This window comes from Leuciscus leuciscus, assembly GCF_965113295.1.
Source record: "Leuciscus leuciscus genome assembly, chromosome: 13".
Taxonomy (NCBI): domain Eukaryota; kingdom Metazoa; phylum Chordata; class Actinopteri; order Cypriniformes; family Leuciscidae; genus Leuciscus; species Leuciscus leuciscus.
In genome coordinates, this window is record NC_138737.1 from 5,334,059 (window position 1) to 5,356,297 (window position 22,239).

The 22,239-nt window shown below is 42.2% G+C and overlaps 1 protein-coding gene across 1 annotated transcript in view; it reads left to right on the forward strand.

Moving 5' to 3' along the window:
• Positions 1-3,193: 3,193 nt before the first annotated feature.
• Positions 3,194-22,239, forward strand: part of ccdc120a (coiled-coil domain containing 120a) — a 58,783-nt gene continuing 39,737 nt past the window's right edge. Inside the window, exon 1 of the mRNA XM_082189152.1 lies at positions 3,194-3,370. The gene's annotated coding sequence lies outside the window, so the exon portion shown is untranslated. The remainder of the gene's footprint in view (positions 3,371-22,239) is intronic.

The following is a 22,239-nucleotide window of genomic DNA, read 5'->3' on the forward strand; positions in this document are numbered from 1 at the left end:
TACAGAGAACTCTGGTCTTTTTTTCATCTGAAGTGAATCAAAATTCTTGGTCATTGGTGTAAAGCAGGGGGTTTCAAACTGGGAAATCTGTTAACGTGATATGAATTAAATGTATATTGGGAGTTTCATGACAATCAAATACTTCCCAACTAAATAATATGCGAAAATCAGTACGCCAACAGAGTATGTCCGAAGGCTATTTGAGAAACAGTAGGTGAAACGGTACCCGGATGACCTACTTGGATAAGATGGACACTTTACTATCCCATGAGGCCACGGGAGAGGATTTTTGAATGGAAGTGAAGCGACGCAACTGACACTGGTAGGTCACGTGACAGAAACAACATGGCTGATGTAGTACGTCTGAATTTCATTCATGCTACACATTCATACTATATAGAACGTAAATTTTTTTAATGGTCACAAAGTAAATTCACATGTAGTACCTACTCAGACAGTATGCGATTTCAGACGCAACATTATCTTCTGTACATCTCGTTTTGGAATATTTGTTGTGAAAAGCGATATACAAATACATTTAACCCTATAGTGCTGTTTGCATGGCAGTCAAAAATGTCCGATTATTATAAAAAAAAATTATTTAAATGATATGAATGTACTATATTTTGTTCATTGTTTTTTTTATTTAATATTTTGCATTTTATGGTACAAATATAATATAATTTAAATTAAATTATATTTATAAAATACTTAGGATCCATTTATCAACTGTTAATTACTTTTTTGAGCATAGACTTGAAAATGAAATTTCCAACTTAAACTTGTAAATCTTAAATGCTTTGGATCAAGGCTTTAGTTTGGTCTCTTTTTAAAGACACTTGGCAGATTATTGCTGAAGTGGAAAAGGGTTTAAAAAAAATGTGAGTCAAAAATTTAACTTAAAAAGTTATAGAAGTTGAATATATTATTATGAAAAATGCATACAAATATATATATTTTTAAATGTAGATGAAATATATATTTTCCGAAACTGTGAGAAAATCAAGGCATAAATCTAAACAAGTTGTGTTCCAAATTGAAGGTTTATATCCAAATAAGAGCTTTCAATAAGATTTTGGTTTGGCGCAGTACCAAACGCTTCCACTAGATGAAATTCGCTTCCCAATAGTTTTCAATGCGGCCATTTAAAGTGTGACTATATTTTCAGTATTCCATTTGAGCTTTTCGGATCATGGCCATGGTTTTTGTGTGTGTACGCATAGCGAGTGCCAAAACCTTTACCTAGTTTTGTACCATTCCGATGAAGTAAAAATAAAAGACGACTTTGTCAAAAATGAGCGAACAGCACCAGAGGGTTAACTTGATTTAAAAATGTCTTCAGGTTTCACTGTCAAATATTATATGATCAATAAGTTATGACAACACATGTTTTTACATTGCTTTAACTCATCAAAAGAAGTTAAGCAATTTTCTACTTTTTTATATAAGTTATACAAGATTCAACAAATGTTTTTTTTATGTCAGCTTGATGTAATTTAAGTTGAAATTACTTAAACATCCAAGTTGATTATAGGCTACTTAACCATTTAAGGCAGCAATTTTTTTTTTTTTTTTTTTTTTTTTTTTTTTACCGTGATACAAAAGTTCAAAAATAGAGAGGTAACACATGTAATGCTGCCAACTTAAAGTAAATTCACAGATAGTTTTTAATAATTAGTTTAGTCTTTAGTAGGCTATATTGACTAAATAAAAGGCCATTAATCGTTAGGAAACGACATGTAGACTATAATACGCCTATCATTTTTGCTATTTTTTTCTCTTTATAGGCTAGGCTACTTTAGGAAAGGGTGCCTCACAAGAGGATCATCATATTTTGAGTTTGAAAACCCCTGCAAGTCTCTCAGTTCTTGCCATTTTTACACTATTCCACAAGGGGGACTCATTCTCTTTCGCTTTTATTTAGCGCTCGCATGTAAACGCACACAGATAATTATGAATGAATATTTTTCAAAAGACTCTTTACCTCTTTCTTGAAAGACTTGACAGTCTCTACTATGGATGACAAAAATGTATATTTCTTTACCTATTTGCTGTTAATCTGAGACACCTGCAGTCAGTTCCTATGGACTGAGCAGAGAGAGAGAGAGAGAGAGAGAGAGAGAGAGAGAGAGAGAGAGAGAGAGAGAGAGAGACTCATTCATGGTGTTGTGGATTGATCCTGAATGAGCTGCTTTGTTTCCATACGGAAGTGCCAGGAAAGTGACCCCAGTGGCCTTCCGTCTGATATCTGGCTTTTGCATTCAGTCACAGTCTGATATTCGTATCCATTTTAACAACGCCAAGTTTAGCTTGTATTGTGCTTTCAGTGGATCTATAGGAATTGCAAAGAATAAAAGGAAGACAATATATAAGCCCTTTACAAAATTCACAAACCTTAAACTGTACATTAAAAGAGGCCCCATTTTCATTTGATCATTTCATTGTACCGTTATAATATTTTGATATTCTTTTACATGATCAGTTTGTGTTATTAAGACTCATCAACAGCTTTTGATTTTGTGAGCATGATTTCAGGCCTATATTGAGGATGGAAAGCATTAACAAATCAAACTCATACAGGGGAATTGAATGGGAAACTGATTTACCCGATTCATAATCTCCAACCAGGCTTTACGGATTACAGCTGCGGTTTAACCCTCGAAATGCCAGATAACGGTACTGGGTATAGTGCTGGATCAAGAACATGACTGGTCAGAACATTATATAATATATACATACATACATACATACATACACACATATATGTGTGTGTATATATATATATATATATATATATATATATATATATATATATATATATATATATATATATAAGGATCACACAGAACATTAGCCTACTGTAAATATGATTGTGAATTTAGACATACATAGGCCTACATGTATATCGCCTATATTTACATATACATAGCCTACCTATATAAATACGCTTACTTGTATTATAATGTTCTTTATTTTATTTACATATTTTACATTTATATAAATATAGAATAAAATGTTGTTTTTTTAAAATAATTATTACATATTGATAGATGTGTTAGTGTTTCCAGTACTGTGGCACTGAACGGGTTAAAGCAGAAATGTGGCTGAATTGTGATTGGTTTGGTCGCTGTGTGTAGATCAAGGCAGGATAAAATAACTACAGCCCTTTCAGATGGGGGACGTATAGAGGAGGCTGCTGTGTAAACACAGGGGTGTGTGTTGAAGAACAGGCGAGGATGATGATGATTTGGAAATCAGTGAGCAGAAGACAGTCATGCAGCTCAATGAAGGAGTAAAGATGCTCGGGAGATGCGCGTGAGATGATGCAGAGGGACGCACGTGGATGGGAGAGACTCCAGCATCCTCTCAGGTACTAAACGCTCCAGATGTTGTGATTGTGAGGGGGTTCGACTGAACAGCAGCATTGATCCGATGTTTCGTTGAGGAGATGCTGTGTTTGCATGCTGCACATGGTCTGCAGTGCAAAACAAACACATCCGAGAATGAATTCCGCGACTGTTATTTACTTACTGCGGTCTATTATGCGCTGGTATTTACGCACGTGCTGTGTGCACAAATGTAAAGCTTTATTTCTTTGCGTGCGTTATTTCAGGGGTCTGAATTTGTGAACGACTAAACATTTTTATTCTGTGTAGGCTATACACACACTGATGCGTATGACATTTCTTATGTTTTGTCGCTGTTCTGTTTTTAACTATATTTTTTAATATATACAAATATTTATTTTTATGCATTCTTGTATAGCCTAATGCTGTATAAGATCTACTCAAAGATCTCAGTGCGGTTGGCAGTGTTTGGAGATGTAAAGTGTCCTCGCCCCAGATTCACGCGCAGGATCAGGTACATTAATGGGGTCACCTCATCGCGGTAATTGTTGTGATAATTCATTGTATAATAATATAATTCATTATGTTAGTGTACTAGAGTGAAAGTGTAACTTGATGTATGCAGTGTTTGGACATTGAAACGCGTGGGAATGTTCAGTTGCTCTTGTGCGGAGACTTGGGCGTGTTCAAATTTCATCCGCACGCACTTTTCAGCGTTAATGTTTATTATGGCTCACTGTACTGATTTTCCTCAGAGCCTGGTAATTAAGCTTCTGCTAATAACTTTATCTTATATATATATATATATATAAAGGCTATATATTAGACGTAGGTGTAGCTAGGCTACTATAAATTTTTTGAGAAATACAAATATGTAAATATAAAAATATAGATGTGTAAATGGGGAGGCTCCAGTACATGATGTAGTCAAAGGGAGACATTGAAAATCCAAATGTAAAATTACACATTCTCACTATTAATTATTTGCCTATTAGCATTCATATTACTAGATTATTGGGGGTTTATAGCCTACTTATAAAGCACATATTAATGCCCATATAAGCAGTATATTAATAAGCAAAAATAAGGAGTCTATTGAGGCAAAAATCATAGTTAATAGTTAGTTAGTTAATTGTGTAAAAAAATAAATATATATATAGTTACAAAGAATAGTTTAGATAAGTGTATATATATATATATATATATATATATATATATATATATATATATATATATATGTATATATATGTATATATATATGTATATATATATATATATATATATATATATATATATATATACACATATATATATATATGTATATATATGTATATATATGTATATATATATATATATATATATATATATATATATATATACACTTATCTAAACTATTCTTTGGCTGCCTTGCATGCACTACTGTTTGGTCCTGGAAATATAATTTTAAGCACAATTCCCATCTGTGAGTTTTAAGTTACTCACTGAAACTAAAAGTGGACATACTTTTTTCACATATTTGTAAAAAAATATCTGGAGATTGTTTTGCTGGATCCATGCATCTGAAATGTTCTGCATCAGCCCAGTTGAACTTTATTTTTGAAACATGCAACTAGACCTTATGTTTCTCCTAGATATTTTTCTACACTTTTATGACACGGTTAACCCTCTGCTATAACGTAAATATTTGAAGTCTCCCTCTCAGATATGTAAAACACTGTCATGTGAAAGCAATAATACCACTTAACGTCTAATACATTATGACTCACTCCTCAGCTTGAGGAGCCACGGAGCCAAAATCTTAGCCCATTATCCTCTTTACAGATCATAAGTGTAATCACAGGATTACGCTGAAGGGGAGAGAAAGAGCAGCTCTGAATGTGCAATCTGGGTTATGCCGCTGTAGGGGTGAAAAGGTCTCCCTGAATATAATTCTGCTAACCTATATTAAAAGGAGCGCTCACCACTAATCTATCTCTTTCTGGCCTTATGAAAGGGTGTGTGTGGATTTGTGCAGTTGGCGAACCTATTAAATGGGCCAAACACGTGGGTGAGGTCTGGCAGTGGTCCGGAGGAACCTGCGCCTCTGCGTTTTTAGCTGCTGCTCTGTTTTATGTTAGGATTGGTTGTTTAGCTATTATAGGAAGTCCAGAGCAGAGGATGCTGGAAACTTTGAAGGACAGGTGGATTTGCAAAAATGGGGCATTTATATTAGGCAATATGGGATGTAAGAAGCCAGATGAGGATATGAGGAAGACAAGAATAGACTAGATTCTTATAGTCTCTGAAGAAAAAGTTTATGTTCACCTGTGCAATTCTCTCAGGCGCATTGCTAACGTGTTCTGGGCGGTTGCTAGGGTGTTCTGGTACGATTCCCAGCATACTGAAAAAAGTTAGTTCACCAAAAATAATTAACATTCTCTCATCATTTACTCACCCTCATGTCGTTCTAAACCTGTAAGACTTTCATTCATCTTCGGAACACAAATGAAGATAATATTTAATAAATTCTGAGAGCTTTCTGTCCCTCCATTGACAGCTATGCAACTACCACTTTGACACTTCAAAAAGTTCATAAAGAGATCGTAAAACTAAATCAAATGAATTGAGTAGTTTAGTCAAAAATTTCTGTAGAGACTTGATTGCTTTATATGATGAACAGAATTTATTTTAGGCTTCATCAACGCACACATCAGATATGGTAAACAGAAGCTCAAGCATGTTCGCTTGACTTGTGAGAACTAATGAGTTTCATTCCCATGTTACGCAGCACGTTTGAGCTTCAGCAAGAACCAATGAGGTTCAGTCCCGTGTTACGCAGCACGTTTGAGCTTCAGCAAGAACCAATGAGGTTCAATCCCGTGTTACGCAGCACGTTTGAGCTTCTGCAAGAACCAATGAGGTTCAATCCCGTGTTACGCAGCATGTTTGAGCTTCTGCAAGAACCAATGAGGTTCAATCCCGTGTTACGCAGCACGTTTGAGCTTCAGCAAGAACCAATGAGGTTCAATCCCGTGTTACGCAGCACGTTTGAGCTTCAGCAAGAACCAATGAGGTTCAATCCCGTGTTACGCAGCATGTTTGAGCTTCTGCAAGAACCAATGAGGTTCATTCTCGTGTTACGCAGCACGTTTGAGCTTCAGCAAGAACCAATGAGGTTCAATCCCGTGTTACGCAGCACGTTTGAGCTTCTGCAAGAACCAATGAGGTTCAATCACGTGTTACGCAGCACGTTTGAGCTTCAGCAAGAACCAATGAGGTTCAATCACGTGTTACGCAGCACGTTTGAGCTTCAGCAAGAACCAATGAGGTTCAATCACGTGTTACGCAGCACGTTTGAGCTTCTGCAAGAACCAATGAGGTTCAATCACGTGTTACGCAGCACGTTTGAGCTTCTGCAAGAACCAATGAGGTTCAGTCCCGTGTTACGCAGCACGTTTGAGCTTCAGCAAGAACCAATGAGGTTCATTCTCGTGTTACGCAGCACGTTTGAGCTTCTGCAAGAACCAATGAGGTTCAATCATGTGTTACGCAGCACGTTTGAGCTTCTGCAAGAACCAATGAGGTTCAATCACGTGTTACGCAGCACGTTTGAGCTTCAGCAAGAACCAATGAGGTTCATTCTCGTGTTACGCAGCACGTTTGAGCTTCTGCAAGAACCAATGAGGTTCAATCACGTGTTACGCAGCACGTTTGAGCTTCAGCAAGAACCAATGAGGTTCAATCCCATGTTACGCAGCACGTTTGAGCTTCAGCAAGAACCAATGAGGTCTCGTGTTACGCATGTTACACAGCACGTTTAAGCTTCCGAATTAAGCTTCTGTTTATGTTCGCTGATCAATGATAATATGTAAATAAAAGCCTGAATTCAATCTGTTCATCATATAAAGCGATCGTGTCTCTTCAGAAAATTTGGACTAAACCACTCAATTCATATATATTAGTTTTACAATCTCTTTATGAACTTTTTGAAGAGTCAAAGTGGTAGTTGTGTAGCTGTCAATAGAGGGACAGAAATCTCTCAGATTTCATTAAAAATATCTTCATTTGTGTTTTGAAGATGAACGAAAGTCTTATGGGTTTGGAACAACATGAAGGTGAGTAAATAATGGCATTTTTGGCTGAACTGACCTTATAGACTAGAGCAACAGGAATATTGATGTTTTCCTTAAAGAAACAGAACAAAGGGGATATAGACAGACCAAGAAAAGCTAACAGTAGAGATCAGAGGTGAGGAGAGAAAGAGTTTGTTTGTGGAGTATAACGGGAGCAGTCTTTAACCTCACATTGTCTAATTAGACATTCAGAGCAGAGCGGCCCGTACCACTGGAGGCAGCGAATATTTTCAGCTCAGTCTAAATCAAAGTTGCCTCTATCCCCGTCTCATCCCTTTCCCAGCCAGGATGTGCTATAGGAAAGAATGTGGGTTGCTTCGTGCATAATAAAGAGATTCTTAAAGCGAAGGTGCGTAGCTTAGCACTAACTACAAGGGCGCGCAAATGTACTTTAGCCCACAGCCAGAGTGGAGCCTCGAGGGAAGCGTAACGTTTGCCCGCTCAAGAGGGTTGTTGGAGATAAAGGCGTCAGCGTCAGTGTCAGTGCCAGGGTGTCAGTGACAGACCTCGGTCAACACTCGGGCTGCGTCTCTCGCTCTCGGCTCAGTTTAATGAGTTTGTAATCACTCTCATGTCAGAAGGATGCTTGTGCCCTGGAGGGTTGGATGGTGTCGGCACAGAAGGAGCGCTGGAATTCATTCTGCTGAGACTCACGCTGTGCTGCTGCGCTGTTATTGAAATATGAAGGCTTATGAGCGATCCAAAAAGAAAAGAACACCTAAACCCCACAAAGGTTATGAAGAGAATTACACAAATATTTGCCATACTTTCTGAAGAACAATAAATACACCTTTAGTCTCCTGTGTGCAAGAGAGAGAGAGAGAGAGAGAGAGTAATCTGAACCAGCTCTATAGTGTTCGGACAGTATGAAAACAGGTCACGCTGATCCAGGAAACCTCATATAGAAAGTAAATTATCGGTTAGAGATGGATTAAATCTGCTTTTCTACCCATTTTTCCAGTTGTTCACGTGATGGTGGTGGAAGATGTTGTTTTAAACAAAGAAAATTATGAAAACTCACAAATCTTTGTGATAAAGTTCACAACATGGCCATATTGGATTCCTTCATTCATTCTACCTTTATTTATTTATTTATTTATTAATTTACTCTAACTTTTATGTGTGTATGTTTGTTCCCTCTACCATTCATTCATTCATTCATTCATTCATTCATTCATTCATTCATTCATTCATTCTACCATTCATTCATTCATTCATTCATTCATTCATTCATTCATTCTACCTTTATTTATTTATTCCCTCTACCTTTAATGCATGTATGTTTGTCTCTTCCATTTGTTTGTTTATTTATTTATTTATATAAGCCTTCTTCCTTTAAAGTTTAAACACACACACACACACACACACACTCACACACGTTGATGGTTTGAAAAATATTGCTATATTTTGTATGAAAATTTAATGTTTTGTTGTCCATACAGTGAATGTCAATATGGTTCAGTGTAGTTTGAACCCCAATGTTCTTTCAAAATATTTTACGTAGTGGTTTGTTCAAAAAAGAAATTCATACAGCTTTGGAATATCATGAGGATGAGTAAATTATTACAGAATTTTCATTTTTAGATGAACTATCCCTTTAAAATAAATGCAAACTAGGCTGCGAGAGGCAGATCTGGAACTGTCTGGCTTTTCTTCTAAGGGTTTTACTTGTGTATGTTTGATGGTGATCAAAGCCAGGAAAACGTTGAAAATGTCTTTGAAAAAAAAGCAGCCTTGTTTTCATTCACATCAAATTAAATATGTCAACACTGTGGAGATCAAGAGATAAAGTTAATATTTACAGTATAGGCTAGCTAAACCTCAATCAACAGCTTTAAAACATATTTGCTGATACCGAGTGATCGTCTTAATCTTTTAAACTGGCGTGATGACCTTCACACCTCCTAAATAAGATCGGATTCACACAGACATATGGTATCCTCTTAGAGACTGTCATAACATACATGAATATCAATGCTTTGAGATTAATTTTTTATGTGGTTGGTGTGCACTCAGCGTAAAATCACTTGCCTTGACTAACTTACATGTATATTCAGTCTTATTGCTGATAAGTGCTAAAATTATTTCCCTGTAGGTCAGATTAAATACAGAGTTTTCTCCTGAAAAAAGAGCCTGTTATCTCCTCTAGACTCTAAGAGATCTCAGTAATGCCTCAACATTTCACAAGTCCAAATCTCTGAGCTATTGCTATCCACAGTTCTCTTACGAGAGTACTCTCGTGTTGCGTAAGCTAGCTTACGCTACGGGAAAAACCCTTTTCTCGAGAATACTGAAGCCAAAAAATTATCCTTAATTTTTGCATTAGTTTAAAACGCATTGCTGCATAAGCAGACCTAGGCAGAGCGGCTCGCGCGCCTATTGGTTGCTCAGCAGCAACTGCTGCAACCTATCCAGGACCTGCTCGTGACGCAGCACCAATGAGGGCGCGGGCGCCCGTCCGCGTCACGTCCCGCCAGAATGGGCGTGGCTACAGGCTATAAAAGCAGGCCCGTGAGATTGTTCTCTGATTTTTCAACTCTTCAGCGAAGTGGACACTCACCTCGCTGTTCTCCGGAGAAGCTGCGCCGTCGAAGAGCCTTCAGCGGGACGAGCTTCAAGCCGGCCATCTCGCCGCTTCCTCTGCCGTTCCTGCTGCGCTATCCGGCGCCGAATATCCTTTTTCATTACCGTGTGTTACGTTACACAAGCTTGCATCTAACAGAGCGAGGCGTTGTTGCAAATGCCTCTTTTCAAAAAGTGCGGCTCCTGCCGAGCCGATCTCAGCGACGGGGACCACCACATCCTGTGCGTTTCCTGCCTGGGACAGACACACGCGGACCACGCGCTTTCCCTGGGCGGCTGCCCGGAATGTGAAGTGATGTCTATGGCGACCCTGCGGGCTCGCCTAGCATCTTTCAGCGTGAATCCCGCCCCTCCGCTTCTCTCTTCTGGGCCGCGCCGTAAAAAGCGCCGTTCACAGAGAACACCGGAGGCATCTGCCGCGAGCGCTTGCATGCCGGATCTCTCCCCGTGTGCATCGCTCTCTGCATCCCCCACCTCTATCACGGCCGGCCAGCCGCCCGCTGTGGATATCGAGTCGGGGGGAGATGACGCAGAAGGGGACAGCTGCTCTATCCTGGCTTCTGACTGCGAAGGCTGGTCTGGCTCCATTCCGGACCCCGCCCCTTCTCTTCAGGAATCGAGCGGTGTGCGGTCTACGTTCGACGCCGAGCTTCTTCGCCTGCTTACCAAGGCCGTGGAGGACCTCGGCCTCGATTGGTCGCTTCCTGACGAGCCTGCACCCAGCAGGCTGGACGGTTGCTTTCTGCCAGGCCGCCGCTCGACGCCTCACACGAGGCCTGCCCCCTTTCTTCCGGAGCTCCACGAGGAGCTCACTAAGAGCTGGAAGGCGCCATTTTCTGCCAGGCTGCGTTCTACTGTCTCTTCGACGCTCTCTCTAGTAGACGGCGCGAAAGACAAGGGCTACCTCTGCATTCCTCCGGTCGAGGAACCGGTAGCCACGCACCTCTGCCCGCCTTCCGCCGGATGGCAGTCTCATCCTTCACTGCCTTCCAAAGCCTGCAGGACTACTTCGGCTTTGATCGGTCGCGCCTACACCGCCGCCGGTCAAGCCGCGTCCGCACTTCACACGATGGCCGTGCTTCAGGTGTATCAGGCCGACCTTCTCCGTAAAATGGATGAGGCGGGCCCGAACCCTGAGAATTTTAATGACCTCAGGAGCGCGACCGACTTAGCGCTACGAGCTACTAAGTCCGCTGCTCAGGCCATCGGGAGGAATATGGCGTCTCTCACTGTCACCGAGAGACACTTGTGGTTAACGCTGTCCAACATGAAGGAGTCCGACAGAGCCACTTTCCTCGACACGCCCGTGGCGCCATCCGGTCTCTTCGGCCCGGCTGTCAAGGGGTTTTCGGAACGGTACTCCGAGGTTCAGAAAACCTCCCAGGCTATGCGGCATTTCTTGCCGAAGCGCTCCAGTTCCGCTACGGGTCGCTCTAAACAGCCGCCCAACCGGAAATCAGCGCCACAGCCTCCCCCGCCGTCAGCCTCACAGCGCCGTCAGCCGAGGGATTCCCAGCGCTCACGCTCTTCCAGCCGCCACAGACCGCCTCCCCCTCGGGGACCCCAGTCCAAGATTGTGCTGAAGGCAGAGCCCTCAAAGTCTTCCTGACCGCGTTAGGAAGATGAAGATGGTCGAGTCCCGCTGCGGCCGGACCGCCATCAAAATCAGCGCGCCTCGCTCTCACAGTTCCCTCAGCAGAGGTGACTGGAGATGTGTATTTCACAGCCAACGAGCCCGTTACACAACAGCCTGTACCCAAAGGCCGTTTTTACGGCCGCCCAAATATATCACAGAAAGAGCATTCTGTCTGTTTATCCGGCTCACGCCGATGGTGTTATAAATGTAGGTCATGTGCCCACTCCACAGTGTTCGCGCCTACATACAAACACGGCCGACTCAGTGACTCACACTCTTTCACGGCCCATATCCATAAACTCGGCTCACGCCGTGTGTGTTTTGGAAGTGGGAAAGGTGCCCGCTGTACAGCGCTCATCCCTACACACAAACACGGGCTGCTCTGTGATAAGCACTCATTCAGAGCCCCCGTCAATAAACACAAAACGTGTCCCGTGTGTAAATCACCCTCTACCAGACACGAGCTGTGTTATGTGTGTGCGAAGCGCGCGCGCCTCCATGAGCGCGCGCTCTCTCTCAGGTGCTGTGAGATATGTGCCACACACACACAGCGACAACAGCCCGCGCGTTATTCTCCCTCTAGCTTTTCACATAAAGGCATGGAGGGAGCTGCCGGGCGTGTCAGAATGGGTACTGAACACGGTAGAACGAGGTTATTCACTACAGTTTGCTCGCAGACCCCCTCGCTTTCGAGCCAGGGTCGAAACCACGGTGAACAGCGAAGTAGCACACCTACTTCGCGCCGAGATTGCGAAACTGTTAGAGAAACGAGCCGTAGAAGCCGTCCCTCACACACTGAGCGAGGCAGGTTTTCACAGCAGATATTTCCTCGTTCCAAAGAAGGATGGCGGTCTCAGACCCATCCTAGATCTCAGACGGCTGAACAGAGCCCTTATGCAGAGATCGTTCAAAATGCTCACGACCAGTCAGATTCTCGCGCAAATTCGCCCGAGGGACTGGTTTATCTCTGTGGATCTGAAAGACGCATATTTTCAGATTCAAATAGCGCCCCATCACAGGCCTTTCTTGCGATTCGCCTTCGAGGGGCTGAGCTATCAGTACACCGTCCTGCCGTTCGGTCTGTCCTTAGCACCCCGTACATTCACGAAGTGCATGGATGCAGCGCTCGCTCCCCTGAGACAACGGGGGATGCGAATACTGAACTATCTGGACGACTGGCTTATTCTAGCCCAGTCAGAGTCAGAGTTAATAGCGCATTTCATGCGCCCGCTGCAGCACTGGCTGAAGACGCGGGTCCCGCTGCGAGCATGGTCCGCTGGCCGCGTTCGCCTCAGGGTAACTCAGAACTGTGTCACAGCACTGAATCCCTGGAAGGCGGCAGACTGGTATCAGTCAGGAGTGGATCTGGGCATGGCTTCGAGACGAAAAGTAATCTCGATAGACGCATCCAACTCAGGTTGGGGCGCCCTCTACGAGGGCAGACCAGTGTTTGGTCTGTGGGCAGCCTCAGAAAGGCGCCTACACATAAACTGTCTAGAGATGAAAGCGGTCGAAAATGCCTTGAGATACTTTCTCCCCCTCCTCAAAGACCACAACGTTCTGGTCCGCACGGACAACATGTCAGTGGTGTCATACATCAACCGCCAGGGCGGTCTCAGGTCACGGAGCCTTCACAAGCTGGCGGAACGCCTCCTCTTGTGGGCCCATCACAACCTGCGCTCACTGAGAGCATCACATGTCCCGGGCTCCCAAAATGTGGGCCCAGACATGCTGTCCAGGGACAACGTTCCCTCCGGGGAATGGTCCCTGCACCCTCAGATAGCCCAGTTACTATGGGACATCTTCGGCAGAGCGGATGTCGACCTCTTTGCGTCGACGGAGAACGCGCACTGCCCAGTATTCTTCACGAAACAGAGAGATGCGTTGGCCCACGACTGGCCCAGCCGTCCGCTCTATGCGTTTCCCCCGATCGCGATGTTACCACAGGTAATCAAGCGCATCAGGGAGAGCAAATGCTCTGTGCTCCTCGTGGCGCCGCTCTGGAGGAATCAAGTGTGGTTCTCAGAGCTGATGCAACTGACGAGCACGACCCCGTGGCCGATTCCGGTGAGGAAAGATCTCCTCTCCCAGGCCAGGGGCGCGATCTGGCACCCGCGCCCCGACTTATGGGCCCTGCATGCATGGGCCATCAACGGGTACCCGCTGACCTCCCAGCGGCAGTGTTGAACACAATTACTCAGGCTAGAGCACCCTCTACGAGAAGGCTCTACGCCTCTAAATGGTCAGTGTTTTCCGGCTGGTGCTCGGCCCGAAACTTAGACCCACAGCGCTGTAGCGTTGCAGAGGTTCTCTCCTTTCTGCAAGAGCTTTTGGACGAGGGCAGGTCCCCCTCCACGCTCAAAGTGTATGTGGCGGCCATTGCGGCGTTTACAAAACCTTTGCATGGCCGGTCACTGGGTAGAGACGACCTCATTGTTAGGTTCCTAAGAGGAGCTAGGAGGTTAAATCCTCCTCAGCCCCCTCTGGTTCCAGCCTGGGACCTCTCCTTGGTCCTGGAAGCCATGAAGGGCGTACCCTTTGAACCCCTTCAGTCCGTGGATTTGCGGTATCTTTCACTGAAGACCGCTTTTCTCATGGCTCTCGCTTCAGTTAAGCGAGTGGGTGACCTTCACGCGCTCTCTGTGAGTGCTTCGTGCTTGGAGTTTGGGCCTAATGACTCTAAAGTCATCCTTAAAGGCACAATATGGGATTTTTTCTCCACTAGGGGTCGCTAACCTATTTACAATAACAAAGGCGTAGATTGATGACGCAACATTTGCTATGAATTATGGATTTTGTCGTCAACGTCAAGCCGACCGATCTAATAATGTATATGGATTACTGAATACATCGATGCTTTTATCATGACTGTGATATGAAGCAGTTCGGGATTGCTAAGAGACAGCTATCAGCTCCAAACGCGATGCGAGTCCCGCGGATATAAAAGGAATATGGATATTTCATTCTACCGAACTACACGCAGAATTACTACTCACAGGTCAGTTTATTAGACAAATTAAACTTGAGAGGTAACGCAGCGCTGTTTCACTTGGTCTAACATTACACTATCACTCTAAACTGCATTTGAATGTGTTGAAATGTATGTGTTAACATTAGTTTGTCTGTATGAGACTAGCAGTAAGCTAGCTAGATCAACATTAGAATAACATACAGATCATATTCTAACATTTTATCATTGTTGAACTATATAACATTGATTAGTTTTATGTAAATGTGCTCACCTGTTTAATAAAGTACATGTAGGAGTTGTCGAAGTCTCGGACGTGGAGCTCTCGTTTATATAGTGTCCATGGGAGCTCTCAACATCTCGAAAACACCGCGCTGATATTGATTCTCGGTTTAGTTCTCCTTTTGTATCCAAAGTCTGCTTGCCATGGTCCATAATGTTTGAACGAAACAACAACAGCGTGCAAATAGACATTGCGAACTACACTGTTGTCCTCGTCAGTTTGGTTACTATCAGAGGGCTCTGGTTCATAGCTCTGGTTGCCATGGCAGCACGAGCGGAAACCAGAGACAACACGGATATGACGGCATTGACGGCGACAAAACGGAAATAAAGACACGGTCCGTGTCTTCGAATTAAAATATTAATTTCTCTGGATTTAGAAGTTAATTGGAACTGTCGGGATAATGTAAATACACAACTTTAAAAAATATATAACATGGATATAGTGATTTTTTATATTTTTAAATAAAAAAAAATACATATTGTGCCTTTAAACCGAGGCACGGTTATGTCCCCAAAGTGCTTTCCACTCCGTTCAGATCACAGATCATTTCACTGTCAGCTCTTCCGAGATCTGAGGGTGAGGACGATGTGAATTTTCTCTGCCCCGTCAGGGCGCTGAGAATATATGTCGAACGGTCTGATGCTTTCAGGCAGTCAGAGCAGCTCTTCGTTTCGTTCGGTGGCCGCACTAAGGGCTTAGCCACATCGAAACAGAGCCTGTCCAGATGGATAGTTGACGCTATCGCTATGGCTTATAGGTCTAAGAACCTTCATTGCCCTCTGGGCGTCAGAGCGCACTCCACCAGAGGCATGGCCTCGTCGTGGGCGTGGTCTCGCGGAGTCTCGCTCCATGATATTTGTATGTCGGCGGGCTGGGCCTCTCCGTCTACATTTATCAGGTTTTATAACCTGGAGGTGCCTGCCCTACAGGCTAAACTGTTGCCAGTCTAACATACTAGCTCTGTTCACTCTCGCTGCAGATCGACACAGACTGTGTGTGGTTTGTTTTATACACAGGCTCCAGATCGACAGACCAGGTCTTCCTGTCTGTGATCGTTTTTCACCTGTCCTTCGGGTTCAGGTGGCTGACAGGCAGTGTTATCTTTCTTAGTTCAGCCCACGTATGTACCTGGCTGCTCTATTGTACTAAGCACCCATTCCCACACTCTGGAATGGTTATCTCTCCCTGTGCCCAACCCTCATCGGCCCAGATATTACCACTTACGTTTGTCCCCGGGCACATGCCCTTGGGAACGTGCATGTGGACCTTCTCTAGCACGCACGGCGTTTTACATTGGGTTCCCGTAGCGTAAGCTAGCTTACGCAACACGAGAGTACTCTCGTAAGAGAACGCTCTCGGTTACTAACGTAACCTCGGTTCTCTCTAGATGAGGGAACGAGTGTTGCGTAACCCTGCCGTGCTTGTGCTACTTCTGGTTCGCTTCAGATTGAAAAACCAGAGAACAACCTCACGGGCCTGCTTTTATAGCCTGTAGCCACGCCCATTCTGGCGGGACGTGACGCGGACGGGCGCCCGCGCCCTCATTGGTGCTGCGTCACGAGCAGGTCCTGGATAGGTTGCAGCAGTTGCTGCTGAGCAACCAATAGGCGCGCGAGCCGCTCTGCCTAGGTCTGCTTATGCAGCAATGCGTTTTAAACTAATGAAAAAATTAAGGATAATTTTTTGGCTTCAGTATTCTCGAGAAAAGGGTTTTTCCCGTAGCGTAAGCTAGCTTACGCAACACTCGTTCCCTCATCTAGAGAGAACCGAGGTTACGTTAGTAACCGAGAGCGTTATGTTATAGTTATGGACTATTTTGAGGAAATAAAATAAAATAAAAAACTAAGTTTGAGGAAACATTTGAGACAGTGTTGATACTTAAAACAAATGAGAAGTCTCCTGAGATATGAAAAAGCAACCTTTGAGCAATGAAATTGTCCACTAGGGAGTTATGATCAATGCATCTTTCTTTGTTCTAGACTTCAGTGTAGTAAAGTCATGTTGTCACGTGTGGGTTCAGGAAGACAGAAGAATCAAGTTCCAACACAATGTTTAATGATAAATATCCACAAGGAAGGCAAACAAGCAGAGTAACACACACACATAGGGTAACGGTGATCGGACAGAGCATGAACGTGAGGGACCAACTTATATAGCGAACACAAATGAGGATGATTAATAGAACACAGCTGACACATGAACTAATAATGAGGAGCGGGAAAACTGAACACATGATGAACGTGAAAACAAATGATAATGAAACTAACTGAACATAATGTGACATGTCAAGTCACCTTTATTTATAGCGCTTTGTAAAATACAGATTTATTCAAAGCAGCTTTACAGCGATAACAGGAAAATGACGAACACGGCGTGATTATGATTCGGGCTGCATCACAAGTCAGAAATCAGATTAGTAAAAGAATGATGTTTCAATGAATATTTGGCTGCAGGTTTACTTTTAATAACGTAAGAACTGAGAAGCATCTTTTCCATAGTCAATAATCTGGTGTGAAACACTAGAGACAAAAGCTCGGTGCAGGCTCTGTTGTCTAAAATGCTGTTTTTGGGGATCAGCTGATGGATGTGTGTGGTATAGAGTTTAGAAGATTAGTGGCTTTCAAAGGCTTTTCCCACGTCCTCTAGAGCATTAACTCCTGAAGGACAGCGCTGTGCTTCAAAACCTGCACTTAACTCCGTCTGTTTGGGTTACTGGAGGTTTGAAGCTGTGATTTTACACCCCAACATTAGCTAAAGCTTGCTGAACTACAGATGATTGTGGAACACCTGATGCACAGCCATTAGAACAATATATAATTATAATAAAAAAAATTAAAAACACGGATATGTGTATATACTCATTTTAAAAAATATATATTTTACATTTTTTAAATGGTTTGTTATTGTTGTTAAACTGTGATTCTACACCCTGAATGCACACATGATCATTTCAGTCCTGAACGTTTGGGTAATTTACGTGTACCTAAGTAACTACTGATGGATGGATGGATGACCTATCTCTACATGTATACACACACATACACAAACACACACACATGCTGTATATAGTACAGACTGCACACTACACAGGCATAGGAGAAAGTATTTAAACATTCAAACATCCCTCAGTTCATGTTTCATTGAGTAACGAGTAATGTACAGTAGCATGCATGTAATGTGCTGGTCAAAATGGTTTATGTTTCTTTTAAATTCATCTATTTTCCACTTAAAGGACAACAAGAGTCCCTCCAGAGTAATCCTTTGACTGATGGGCGTGTTGGACACAAACTGACTCCTGCAGCTCTCCTGAAAGCCTCATGGGATAGAAAGAAGGGCCGTGTTCAAAGAAATCAGCCGAGTGAGGCAAATTGAGGAGACAGTTTGGAAGGCGGTGTGGCCAATGGCTACGACCGCTCAGGCGAATTTAAAGTGACCTGTCCGTGCTCTGAAAGGGGGTGAACTTTTTGTGAACGGACATCCTCAAACGTTGCTTTACTATTCGAGCACGTTCCCTGAGTAAATTCACTTTGCAAGGTTGGCATTTTTCCGCGGTTTGGCCGGTCCGAAGGCCCCGTTGCTATGCCGAACATGAATTTGACCCCATGGGTTCAGTGCAGACATCTGGATGAGAGTCAGTCACCCAAACATGACGGTGACGGCCCAGATCCGCCCTCCCTGTGCCAGCACCCCAGGGGTGAAAGGTTATTGGCTGCGCAGTCAGAGCTGCCAGCCTGCGATATGCCACTATTTTTAGTAGGGGATTTTTCGCGTTGTTGCCATGCAGCGGTTGCACTCCCGATCACTCTCAGCTCAATGTGTTGTTCCTGCTCATTGTGCAGTTTAGCTCGCTGAGAGTCGCGGCGCTGTGATGTCGAACTGTGACGGATCTCTGAGCTTCACTCGAGCAGAAAAATGTAGGTCATATCATAAAGCAAACACCTAGAGAGGCAGACGGAGAGAGCAAGAGACTGGCTATAAGGCATTAAAACCTACTCCAGCATGCACATTTTAAAGATGTTTCCTAACTTGCCGTTGGCTGGAGCCTCCACAGCCAGCCAGTGAACGAGCAGGAGCAGGACGGGGGTGTGACTGTAGCGGGGCAAGAAAACCTCACAAAAGCGTTGCAGTGGTGTCAAGGACGGGCTGCCTGTTCGAGAAGGAATGAGCACAGTTATAAAGCACTCAGAAAATGGAAAGTGTAAAACAAAGCATCCCTGGGCCTCCAGATATAAAGAGATCACACATGTCTTCATCACGTGCTCTGACTCGGACGACCCTGTCCTTGCTTCCTCTGTGTTTATGTGTTATATTCTGTGTTATAATGTGTTATATTCTGCAGTGTGACCTAAGCGTGACCTCAAACGTTTTTGCAAACATGAGCGTTTCAGTCCTGAATACTATATACTGCAGTTATAATAATATAGAATTAAATTAGCATATATTCAGGTAATATATATATATATATATATATATATATATATATATATATATATACATATTTATATTAGTGCTGTCAATCAATAAAAAAAATGTACTACTTAATCGCTCATTTTTCTGTAATTAATCGCGATTAACCGCAATTAATAAAAACTAATAATAAATTTTTTTTTAATCTATTTTTACATTGTAATAATTTCACATTTAATTTCCAAGTGAATGTAGAAACAACATAAAGTAGCTTATATTTTGAATATTTGTTTAATGGCATTTTTTTATAAAAGAAGGCATCACCGATACCAATACTGCTACTGATGTCTCTATGAAATTGGTTTTTCCCCCCTCAATTTTAGGCATTAATTATTGGCATTCAGCATTATAGTATGATTGAAAGCTTAAATTTGTTAACATTCATTAGGCTTTAAATTATATAAAAACTTCTAATTTAAGTTAACTTAAAACCTTTACCTGTGCCCTTCAATATATCTTTGCTCAATTTGAGCGTATGTGTATGTGTGTATATTTATGTGTATATTAAAATAATACATTTATATTTATTATATATTTTATGCTATTATAAGGGTTGTATGTATGTATGCTATGTTTTTAATTTTTTTGGTTATTATGTTTTTATGTTATACATTTGTCTGTTGTTGTGAATTTCTGTAGTGATTTGCTCTAATTTTCCAGCATAACAATCATATACTTACGTTTAATTATTATGAACAATTAATTGAATTATTTTCTCTAGCTGTAGCATGTTTCTGTAAAAGATTCATTATAAGCAATTAATTTCTCTTGGCACATGTAGTATATAGACTGTGGAGACTCATTGTTGCTGTGAATTAGTCTCAGAGTGAAGACAGGTGGTGAGCTATTTTTAAACGCCCTTCTGAGTATGTTCTGATTTTAGGATTGTTCACACCTTTATGAAGCGCTGCAGTGAGGTTGTTGTAATGCTTCTCCTTGCCACAAACGGGGCACTTGCACATCAAACCCCAGTTGCACACACACAAACACATTTCACTTGATACTGGGCACTTTCTGAACATTTTTAGTTTCTCTCAGGTGCATCAAAACAATAAATAGGATTTAGCATAATTCCAGATCCAGATGCATATTATAGTCCATACCACAAATGTTAGGTGTGGGAATCAGCAGCAGCCTGATGATACAATATTATATTAATATGTGGATCAGGATATCGTAATATTTTTTAAAAATGTATTCAAAACTGTGACATATTGCAGTCATTTTTTCAGGTATCTGCTGTAGACTACAATGCTTAGTGTAAGAGGAGGCTTGTTTTCCCCTCCATTTTCTGTGCTGTGGCCTATACCTTGAGATTTTACAGCACTGCAGCACATCATTCTGTCTTTGGCTGTAGTTAATCATGCCTGCATTTCAGGAGGAGGTTGCTCATATACTATAATCTGTCCATTCTTGGCAGGCGTAATATTCCATGTATCCATCACAGTGTGAAAAGCTTTACACCCCATTATCAAAATCTGTCCTGCCTTGTGTTTTGGACACTCTCCAGTGACATCCAAACAACATACAGAATGAAGCATCACAGATGACCTGGCAATACTTCTCATTGTGATTCGTATATCTAAGATCTTATATCGTTCAGTTACATAAAACATTCTGTCATTTCACTCTTTGGGACCAAACCACAAACATAAGGTTTTATTATTGATGCTTGTGTAACCGGTCCTACTCGACCCGCTCGGAGCGGGACTCGAACCGGGGTCTCTGGACCGGGAGTGAGGTTTACATGCACAGCTCTTACTGGCCTACATCCCTTACACTTGCTAAGGTATTTCCTCAGATATAAGACTGCAAAACAAGCCTTTTATTGCATTTGTTGTTAGCCTACCTTGATGGCTTAGGTTTTGTCGACTGATATCTTAGTTATTCGCTCTTATATAATCACCAGTGCTGTTGATATGATATGTTCCCCCTACTGATGCCCACGGAGCTCTTCTGAAGACTGTGGGAGCTACAGGTCTTAACAAGTTAAAAGAGTGGTGAAGTGTTTGGGTTATTTTCCAGAGGTTATCTCAGCTTCCCTCATGAGCCACAGCTGTTCAGCCTTTCTGAAGCACACAAACACAAGCAGATTGGGATTAAAGCACATTTGGCCATTTCATCTCATCAAAGTGCATAAGAACCATATAACACCATTAACATCTCGTCTTCTAATACTTCAGCGGTGACTCATGAATGCCAGATGCTGTTGAAACACTTCCCAATAAACCACTTACCTATGTGAAGCCTCATGCTGGTTGTTTCCAAACATTAGACCAAAGGCCCGTTTATGATTGGATTTCATAGGGGAAACTGCGAAAATGTGAGTAAAACAAAAAAATGTTGGTTTAAATTAAAGGTTGGACTCCATATAGTGTTCCTTACAGCTTACCAAAGATCCAGTGATCCATGGATATTGACATGCAACCAGGAATCGTGTTTCCTGACATTTATATGTGCCTGATTTCGATGCATAATACATAAAGTCCAGCCCTTAAACTTATAATTTATAGTAGTTATAGTTTTTGTCATTGTTTATCTAAAAACATCAAATTATCCAGAATATAAGACGATAAATATTTAATTGATGAGTTGTCAATACAATATATAACAATACAATATATGGGGTATGATTTTACCCCAAAATTCAACATATTGGCACAAAATGATAACTGCAAATCCACGTTTCGCTGCCTGGAGTCTGTTTCTGTGAATTGCAGCGATCATATTTGGTTTTCTTTTCTGTAGCTTTTGGCAGTCTATGAAATTATACCTCAGATTTCTTGTCAAATCTATTTGTACAGTAAATCTCAAACTCTTTCCCGTTTTAGATGTGTTTT